Below are 11,506 nucleotides of genomic sequence, written 5' to 3'. Positions count from 1 at the left end.
TAATATATAAATAGCCATCAATCAAAATAAAAGAGACCCGTCATTTTGTCAACAAAAATATAGTTTAAGATAAAAGACATAAACATAATCTTATAATGGGGGGTTAAATAAAATTACAAGGCAAGTGTCCTTTCCAAGACTTCTTTGCGATGAATGGCCCAAACTGAGCTCAATCAGAATAGGATGGATTCTGCAGGTATTATGAAGGTTAAAGATCTTACTGATAAAGTGATTCAATTGAATTCATTTGAGGATAGCATGTTAAAGCAAAGATCTAAAATTGATTGGTTGACTAAAGGTGACTGTAACTCTGCTTATTACTATGCAAGTATCAAGTCTAGGAGCCAACAAAGTAGTATGGATATCCTGCACAAGGATGATGGCACTATTCTCACTGAGCAAGGAGACATACAAAAAGAAGTTATAAGCTTCTATAAAGGCCTTATGGGTAGTAAAGCAAGGCAGTTGAAGAATGTGGACATTGAGGCTCTCAGGAGAGGTAAACAGATCAATATGCAACAAAGTGAGAATCTTGTAGCACAAGTAACTGTCAAAGAGATAGAGGAGGCTTTACATGGTATTGGAGACATAAAAGCTCCTGGAATTGATGGATATGCTGCAAAATTCTTTAAGGAATGCTGGCACATAATAAAAGGAGATGTTATAGAAGCTGTTCAGGAATTCTTCCAACATGGTAAACTGTTTAAAGCCTTTAATAGTACCATTGTAACTCTGATTCCTAAGCATGCTAGAGCTGTCCACATTAGAGAGTTCAGACCCATAGCAGGGTGCACCACATTTTATAAGATTATATCTAAAATCCTGACAAGCAGATTGGGAATGGTTCTGAAAGATATCATTCATAACAGCCAAGCTGCATTTGTCCCAGGCCAGCAGATCCACCATCACATACTCCTTGCTACTGAACTTATGAAGGGATATGGAAGGAAAAGTGGCCCTCCTAAATGCATGATGCAACTAGATCTTCAGAAGACATATGACATGGTTGATTGGAATTCTTTGGAGTGTATCCTTCAAGAGATAGGCATGCCCAAGAAATTCATAGAGTGGATCATGTTGGGCACTTCCACTGTCACCTATCGTTTCAATGTGAATGGTGAATATACTGATATCTTGGAAGCTAGGAGAGGTCTAAGGCAAGGGGATCCTATATCCCCCTTGCTCTTTGTTATCATCATGGACTATCTGCAAAGAGTTATGGTGAAAATGACCACATGCTCTAAGTTTAAATTCCATAGTCACTGTGCAAAGCTTGGTATCACTCATCTCTCATTTGCAGATGATGTGTTATTATTCAGTAGAGGTGAAGAAAGTTCAGTGAATCACATGTTGGATGCTTTCAATTACTTTTCTGAATCTATAGGTTTGGTTGTCAATCCACAGAAATGCAAAATATTTTGTAGTGGCATGGAGGAAATAACCATTAGGAATATTCAAGAGGCTACTGCTTTTGGTAGAGGTAACCTTCCTATAAGGTACCTTGGTGTGCCTTTAGCTAGTAAGAGATTGAACATTATTCATTACCTGCCTTTAATCGAGAAAATCATCAGCAGAATTAGGCATTGGTCAACCAAACTCCTCAGCATAGCTGGCAGAATTTTATTGGTCAAGAGCATATTCTTAGCCATAACTCAATACTGGATGATGTGTTTTCTTATTCCTAAAACTGTTATCCATAAAATTGATTCCATATGTAGAGCTTTTGTATGGACAGGTACAGAGAATAGTAAGAAAAGTCCCATAGCCTGGAACCGTGTCTGTCGACCTGTTAAGCAAGGAGGGATGAATCTCATTAATATGGAGTGTTGGAACAAAGTAGCCATGATGAGATGTCTGTGGAGTCTTAGTATGAAGATGGATAGCTTATGGATAAAGTGGATGCATACTTATTATGTGAAGACTGCAACTATCTGGACTACTAATATCTCAGCCTCTGCTTCGTGGATTACAAAGGACATTCTATCAAGAAGGGAGGTCATCCAACACCATATGCAAATCTGGAATGGTATGATTAGTAGAGGTAAGTTTTCCATGAAGCAAATGTATGATCATATGATTCAGGTAGAGGAACATGTTAACTGGTGTCATTTAATCCAGCATAATGCTGCGCGTCCTAGAGCCATAGTTTGTCTCTGGCTTGTGTGCCACAATAGGCTGGCTACTAAAGCCAGACTGAAACGACTCAGGCTTCTTCATGATGATTGCTGTAGTTTGTGTAATGAAAAAGTAGAGGACATCAACCATTTGCTTATCAGCTGCAGAGTTACAAAGCATATCTGGCAGGATGTGCTTAAATGGATAGAAGTGAATCATAAACCGCATCAATGGCAAGAGGAGTTGAATTGGATTCTTCAGCACACCAAGGGTAAAGGGTTCAAGGCTAGTGTGCTGAAAATTGCAATAGCGGAAACAGTTCACGGTATATGGAGGTATCGGAATGAAAAAAAAATTGGTTCTAATACTAATGAAGATACTACAACAGTTGTTCACAAGATTATAGAATCCATAGTGTTTAGAGGTTGGTTAAAAGACAAGTTTAGAAGGAAAATAGCTTTATTCATGATGTAATTGGTCCATTAAGTGGATTTTGTATGTTTGTACAGTTACTTTTGAAATAATATATATTCTTTTATTTCAAAAAAAAAATGTTCGAATAATATCAATATCATCAAGTGATTTAAATATTTCCCGCTCGGTGTAATCAAAATAAAACAGTGCTATATACCAATTTAATAATAATATCAAATTTATGAATAACCTAAATAACTTAAAAAATCTCATCAAATTAAAACAATGCTATATTATTAATTTTAAAAAAATATTTAAAACCATTACATTAGTTTTAAGAAGATGAAGCTGCCTTTCATATTTGTTTCCAAGTTATATATAGTACATAAAAACATTACACTAGTTTTAAGCTTCATTCTTTTTAATTATGTAATTATTTATTTAAGTATAAGAAATAACTATCCTAGGTTGAAAAGGATATGAGTATTAAAAGAAACAAAGTTGCAAAATTGCATTGACTATCGACTGTGAAAACACTATACTCCATGACGGTTTGGATTATAACACTATAATTTTATGTGGAGCCCGGGTATAAGCCTAGGGTGGCCGGATGCTAGATTCACCTATGCTTAGTATATAAGTAGATTTCGTTTTCTAAAATTAGGTTCACGTTTTCATTCTACTCTCTTTACAATTCACACATTCGAGTTACATAGATAAAAAAAATTGTGAGAAATGTATGAACTTGTGTCCCACTTTTAATTTAAGCATTTTTATGCAATTGTTTTTTTGCTATCTTTCTTCATTTACTTTATCCTTTCAAGCAATTCTACATTTTATTTATTGAAATTTCTACCCAATTGCTCTAAATTCATATGTTAAACCTTTAAGCACATATACATTTTCTCAAACTTATCGGACAAAATGTCCTTAGGATTTTTTCGAGTTTAATCCTTTAAGTAACTAAAACTTGTGATTTTTGTTTAAAAAAAACACAAGTAAACACCTATAAAAATGTTGTCTCTTTAAGTTATTTACAAGAGTAATTCGTGAGTGTTCCTTCTATTTTAGGATATAAGAGCCAATTATTGACTTATTATCATTTATGGCCCACCTATCTTGTGTCGTAGTTTTACGTCTCCACTCTCTTTGGTTAATGGCTCTATCAACACCAAGTATGACATTAAAACTCAATTGTCCACTCTTATTATATTTTAACTAAGTCTAAGATTTTGGAGACGATGATAAATCTCAATAGACCTGAGAATGATTTGATTTATTTAAGTTCAACTTTGTCTACACTCATCTAATTTACAATTGACTAAGTGGAATTAGTCTTTTTACTAATTAAATATCTTTTTGATTTTATTTTTAGTTGAAAGATTGCCTCCTAAAAATATTTTGTTCTTACATATTTATTTAATTTTTTTATAATCAATCATAAATTTAAATATACCAACACTGGGCATTTGAATAAATTGTTGGATAATATAAGGAACAATGCTCCCTATTAAAAAAAATAATTAAAAATCAAAATAAATATATAGTAAAAGATAAATGGTAAAAAATATGTTTTAAATACATATATATATATATATATATATATATATATATATATATATATATATATATATATATATATATATATATTATATATATAGGTTTATAAGAAAAATTAAAGATCAAAATGACTATATTATTTGTTTAATGGAAAAAAGACTGAATTAAAATACAGTAGGATATAGACTATATAACAAATTTACCAAAAGAAAAATGTAGCAAAAATAAATAGTAGTCAAGGGAAAACTGGAAAGAACATTCATGAAGGAAAGGAATTGAATTTGTCATGGGACCCACGCACAGTTTACCATTCTGGATTTGAGTTTTCTTTCCACGGTCATTCTTTCCGTCATAGTTCTGTGAAAACAAACACGTACGATAAAATGAAAAAATAATAACGAAACGCTAGAAGGAGGGGTTGAACCTCCGACCTTGTGGTTAACAGCCACACGCTCTAACCAACTGAGCTATTCCAGCTTCTTATTAGTATGAGCCAAAACAATGTATTTATTATATATATTGTGTAGAAAGAATCGTGGCCACGCTTGTCCTAATGAGAGAGATTAAAGATGCTTAATTGCTTATGTGGGTTACGTAACTTAGGTTTGGATAATAACGCCTTGTTTTATTTGATTTTTTTTCTACTTTTTATTTACACTTATTTTTAAAATTGTCTCAATACCTTTTATATTATTTCATGTTTTTAAAAATTAGCCATGTAGATAAAAGTCAAATAAAATAAATCATGTTTATAGAAAAAAATATACATGGACAATGTAAAATTATTTTTGTCAACCAATCACCATCATGAATTCCGCCACATTATATTGGAAATTTTAAGTTATTAATATGACATGATAGAATAATTAATTTTTATTGATTAACAGTGTAAAACTATTTTATACTGTCAGTGTATAACAATTGAACACAAAGTTAAAATAGAAATTAATGTGACAATTTTATAATTAAATTGAATTAAAATAAAATAAAAACATGTGCAACACCTCTAAGAATGAGAATATGTCTGACCGGTTACCAAGGGTCTACAACATTGTCTATCAATTTAAACTTGTTGATCTATTTAAATATTAGTTAAATTGTAATTAATAATAATAAACTTGTTATATTTACGTATTCTAATAATATGTAATTGAAATGGAGGGTGATCGAATGTATAGATTTTCTCGAAAGTCATCAAAGAGTTGTAACATAAGTCCCTTTGGAAAGATGGCGTTAATATGTAGAAACGAGCAGTATATGTACCTGATTGCGAGCAATATTTTCACGCACGAAATGTATATCTATTTCAATAAGTTTGATATGTTGACGTTGAACTGGATTCTCGGATAGATAAATAGCGTTGATGTTGTCACAATAGACTAAAGTAGCTTTTGTGACAATACAACATAGCTCTAAGAGTAAGCTGCAAAGCTAATATGATTCAAACACTATATTAGCTACTCCTTTGTATTCAACCTCGAAGCATGATTGAGACAAAATATGATGTCATTTGGAGAATCAGGAGATCAAATTATTACTAAGGTAAGCATAATAACCATCAATAGATCTTCTTGTGTCCAATCTAATTTGCGTCTATGTAAGAGACGAGCTTGTCGATGGATGAAGGATATAGATGGAGGCTGAAGTCATTGGTACCATGAACATAGTGAATAGTTTTCAAGGCAGGCATGTGATGTATTTTTGAATTATACATAAATAAATACACTTGTTGAACAACATAGAAAACATCAGGTCTAGGAAATGCCAAGTATTGCAATGCTCTATCAAAGCTACGATATTTAGTTGGATTATGATAGGACTATTTGAAGAACCACATAGTTTCGCCTTTTGTGTCCACCGATGTCGATGATGACTTGTAAGAGGACATATCAACGCACACTATAATTTCACTATATATTTATTTTGAGAGAGAAAAGATCTATGAAATGTATGGTAACAGATATACTCAAAAAATACTATGAAAACTCAAATCCATCACGGAGAACTCAAAACTAAGTTACGCCATATTAGACCAACGAAGAGCGTCATATGACACAAGAAGAAGAATTTCATGTGCATACTGTCATACCCCAAATTTGTCCTACCCTTTTACTTTCATCTGGCTTAGGCTTTGCACCTCATGTACATACCTTCCATTAGGTCATCTAACTCATCATGCATCATTAATCAATAAATTGACATGGGATCAAGGATCTTGGATCATTAAGGGTTCATTTGATTTATTCACCGGTTTGAGGTTTGGTTCATCTGGTTACTCGAGGTACAAGTTATTTGCCTGAAGCTTCATCAAAAGAGTGAATTTGTCCATTTGAAGTTTATATTGGGTTCTTATTTCCAAGTTTGAAGGCCAATGACTAAGACTTTGACTTTTGGTCAAAGTCAACCATGAAAGGTTGACTTTTAACCATAGACCCTATCGAACTACCTTGAGATTTCATTCCATTGGTGTTGTACGATTTAGTATTACAAAATTGGAAAAGAATTGCAAGGAACACACAAGAAAAGTCAACATTTCTTTATTCAAAGGTCACACCACATTTCCAAGACTCAAATCCAAGAACAAATTAGAGGGAAAATACAAGTGCTCATTATTCGGAAAAAAGAGAAAGTCATCGTTCAAATTCAAATCAAGCACCAATGCCATATCACTTTATCACCATTTGCAAGAAGAGAAGAAATCCAAATTTTATTACGATTACAAGGAGTATCCATTACAAAAAATATATCCATTACATCCACACCAATTTACACAACACCTATACAAAAGCTAGAACTCGATCTTCATCTGCCTAATCCTAAATTCCACCATGATTATAAAATTCATCTTGTTTACTCCCCATTGCATCATGCCGTCATACCCTTCGATTCCATCATGATCATCTTTATAACTTTGCCCCACATTCCAATCCACCAAACCGTGTTTTATGAACCAGGACCTACAATGAAACAAATAGATACATATACATGAGTCAGCCCACCAAACCTTCACATTTCAAAACTATCATACCATTCACACTTAACTAGCATTTCTAACAATACCCCCCAGCTGTCATAATTAAATAAAACAGTTCCAAGCATAAGCCCATTACAAGTTCAAAAGCACATTCATTCAATTCGAACCAAGAAAAACTACAAAAATCCCCTCTTGCTTCAGTACAGCCCCTACACAATTGCCATTCAAAACTGTTGCCATACACATACTAACCACATACCTTTAATTCCCAAAGTAATAAACCACAAAACCCCTTAGAATTTGAACCCTCATGCTACACTAAACCATCCACAAGACATTCAAAAACCAAAGCTGCCAACACATCAGTTCTAATTCTATATAAACCAGAAGAAATTTCTGATAGAAACAAAGCCAGGTACATGTTCAGCCATCACAATCACACCAAGTTAAACCAAAAACAGAAATCCCAATAATTCCTAACTTTCAAAAATCCTAACTAACTTTGTAATTAGCTGTTAACAGAAGATACATAACCCCATCAGTTCACAACACATGCCATATATACTTTACCATCCATAGAAATCCAACAGTCAGTTATAAAAAACATTAACCTCATAACTTCTAACCCTTAACCAATCCCTAACAGAGTTACATGACAGAGCCAGCATCACAGAGAAAAATAAGCAAGTCCAGCCATTCATGTTCACAATACATACATACCAAATAACCTGCATACGTGCATCCAGCAGAACTTCGCACACATTATGCTTTCCATAAGAGCCCTGCATGCTCCATAAAACAATCACACATTCAGTTCAACTTCCAGCACTAGTTCAAGCAATATTCAAATTTTTGATACAATAGCAAAAGAAGAAGATTGAAGCAGAATTTTCTAGCATCCTAACTGTCTTTGTCTAAATTTGTTAACAATTTTAATTACCTCTACCTCCTAACCTTTTTAACTCAGTTTTAACCAAAAATTCAGTCCACACTAACAGCCATTCCTAAATAAACTTGCAGCATCATACCTAATATACTTGCGGCCGTTCATACAAAACAGACCCGGTTCAGAGTCATTCCAAAAAATCTTCAGCCGCTACCATTCTAATTGTGACTAACACCCTGCATCAAACACAGGAAACCTGCAGAGCCAAAGTTCATATCAGTCCCACATTCAAGAATTAGAAAAAATCATTGGAAGCTGTGATTTCGAGTCCCACATTCAAGGATTCATTATCATTATCCAACCATTGCTCATATAAAAAGACAATCTACACACCAATAAAGGAATCACTTACCTTCTCATTGTTTCGCTTGCAAACTTTGAGAGGAGGAGTGCTGAGTCTAAAGTTCATACGCACGCCTCACCATCATCTCCATTCATCATCAACCTCTCACTCTTCATCACCTTCATCTCAGAACCCCCCTCTCAGAAATCTTCATCACCTCAATCATCATCACTGTTCATCTTCGTATCCTTCATCAACCTTCAGCTATCTTCATCAACTTCGAATCAAGTCATCCTCAGAAACGCATCAATATTCATCTCAATAGCACCGCATAACGTCGTTCATCACACAGAAACATAGCGAGAAAAGAAGAATCAAAACAGAGGAAAAAAGGAGTTCGCAAAGAGAAGAAGTTAAAGAATTCAGAAATCACCTGAAGAATTCATCAATTGCGCGTACTGAAGAGCTTTTGGTCCTCCCCTTTGGTCTTCCTTAATAACTATCATCAAGCTCCATACTCTCCGGGTTTTTTGTTCGTTTTGTTCCAAGGATTGGAGAGTGAGAATGATAGATTGAAGAAGAATCATGTTGGACTAAGCTCGAATTTAGGAGGAGAAGGCCTTCCGTAGCACGTTTCGCGGCGGCGCTGCAATTCTTGATTGATGGTGGTGAAGAAGCGCCTTCGCCGATTGAGTAAGGGGAAGAGAGAGTTCAGAGAAGCGACTTCAAAGGTCACACGTTTGACCTAATCCTCTTCTCTTGATTAATTGTTATTTTCCTTTTCTTATTTTTCTTATTTTTTATCATTTTAATTGACAAATAAAAAATAAAATCTGGAACAATCAATTTGGGCCTTCACCGTAACTACTGATCCCACCCCCCATATGGCCCATAGCATATCTTTCTGCATACAAGCTGAACAAAAAAAAACATTCATGGGCCTGCGCCCATATCACTATTTGCACCTCCATTTTCAATTTCTCACCCCCTGACTTACACCATTTAGTATTAAGATTTGGATCTTTTACATGGCTTTTCCTTATTATTTTTCTTAGTGATAAAACAATAAAAACAACAAATATTTGTTAGATTTAAAATCACTTTTAGGAATCATCTTAGCCCTTTAATTGTTGATTTTTCACATAAAAAACTCCTAAAAAAAATAGTAGTTTTTTTTAGACTATTTGTTTTAGTCTTTCTACTTAATTTCTAACATCAATTACTTGTAAATATATTTCAAATAGAATACTTTTGTGAGCATATTGGCTTGCAAGTATTTTTTAGAATTAGTTGTTTGATAATTGTTTTAGTGAATTCTTGTAAATAATTACTTGCGAGTGCTCAATTTTATTTCTTTAGAATTAGAACAACGTAGATTAGAATTTAGGATTAGTTCCCTCCTTCGCATTCTTTTTCTTTTCAACTTTAATCCATTTAAAAATACTTGAATAAACTCCCATAAAAAATACCAAGAAAACGCATAAAAAATGACTAATAAATACTTTGACTAATAAAAAGGGAATGGAAGCTTGTAACTTCTCTTGCTTAAGGGATGTTCGAGTGCTTGTGGCTCCCTTGCTTAAGGGTTCCATTCAGGCGTAAGTTCCCAACCTTTAAAAAACACAAACCAAAGAGTAACTCGAGTTTCCCTTGCTTAAGGGATTTCCTCGAAACACTCAAACTCTCTCTCTCTCTTCTCTCGCCTTCTTAAGGGCACCGTTATTTCCGCTCCATTGCATCCTAGGCTGTCCCCTTGTGCAAGAGCGCGAACGTTAACGCCGCCCAACTAAAAAACACAAAAACAAACAGAAACTATGGAGCCGAACTACGGCGCTCTGATTCCTGAAAGGGATACGAAGGCATCAAGTCGCGGGGCTTGAACGAGCACACTTGTAAATATTTCCTTCTTTTCCCCGTATTTCTTTTGCATGCATTCACATATAGACATAGACATAGTACGCACCCTTTAGATAGAAACAAACATAGGTGGATACCATCGAGTACGATGGGCGTGAGGGGTGCTAATACCTTCCCCTTGCGCAACCGACTCCCGTACCTTGATTCTCTGGTCGCAAGACCTTGTTCCTTCCTTTGTTAGGTTTTCTGATATTCCTTTCCCTTATGGGATAAATATATTGGTGGCGACTCTGTTCATTTTTCGCGAGCGTGCGACAGCTGGCGACTCTGCTGGGGATGTTGCTAGACCTGTTGCTGGTCCATCCTTAGTGAGTCGATCCTAGCCTTTGTTTGTTTTATTTTATTGGGTGTTTATTTGTTTTTTTATGTCTATATCTTGTATATATGTTTGCATGTTTTATTCTTTGCTTGCATATCATGTTTATTTCTGTTTGCACATCATGCATATGGATTATATTCTGTGTTCCTTGGGGTCTTCTGTTCTGTTTTGCAGGTGGGGGGTTTGTATGAGGTAAAAGGCCCACTACCCAGGCCAAGTGACACATAGGATTAGCGTGGATGCTCATGTTGACTACCGTAGCGCTTGCTATGGATGAGTTCAATATGGGGTACCACAACTGGGCGAGGTTCTTTCATGGAACACTGTGTCTGGCACGCTTGTTGCCTCAAACACTTTGTACCCCATGGGAACTGTAGACCCTAGTGACCATTAGGGACCACTTGTCCGTGTCTAGACTACATACCCGTGAGATTGGGGTGGGACAGGAAACCTTGGCTCCTACATACCATTGCTTCTTCATAGTTGAGGTCGGACCTTTATTTGGTCTGTTCTCATGGTGCTTGATTTTCTGGTATTTCAAAAAGGGCGTCGAACCTTTGATCCTGTGACATTTGGCCTGTACAGAGGTTTCACATCAGTTATTCATAGGATCGTGTGGTGGTTACTAAGATTATATGGACCTTGATCCCCATGCTTTTGCATTGCATAACATCATTGCTTTATCCACTTCATTTGTGGGGGATCCTAAAGTCTATTTCCAAAAAAGAAATGAAAAGAAAAAGGAAATAGAAAATCAGAAAAAAAGAAAAAGAAAAAAATTCTATACAAAAAAAAGACTTTGATTCCAAAAGAGAACAAAAAGTGTGAAAAGACTTTAGGATCCCTCATAAACGAAACATGCATTCATACTATCATGCATTTCATGGTTCTCTCAGATACTTATGGGACCCTTTCTCTTCAGATTTCAAGATCAACAACAAATTTGACTTCTCACCGCCACGACTCCAAAATCAATTA

The 11,506-nt window shown here is 34.9% G+C and overlaps 1 non-coding gene across 1 annotated transcript; it reads right to left on the bottom strand.

Annotated features, from left to right (window-relative positions):
• Positions 1-4,492: 4,492 nt before the first annotated feature.
• On the bottom strand, positions 4,493-4,566 carry TRNAN-GUU (transfer RNA asparagine (anticodon GUU)). Its single transcript has one exon. It is a non-coding gene; the product is annotated as a tRNA-Asn (tRNA).
• Positions 4,567-11,506: the final 6,940 nt, after the last annotated feature.

Source organism: Vicia villosa, linkage group LG4 (assembly GCF_029867415.1).
Source record: "Vicia villosa cultivar HV-30 ecotype Madison, WI linkage group LG4, Vvil1.0, whole genome shotgun sequence".
Taxonomy (NCBI): Eukaryota; Viridiplantae; Streptophyta; class Magnoliopsida; order Fabales; family Fabaceae; genus Vicia; species Vicia villosa.
Note: the sequence above shows the minus strand (reverse complement) of the source record. Positions and strands in the feature narration are given on the sequence as shown.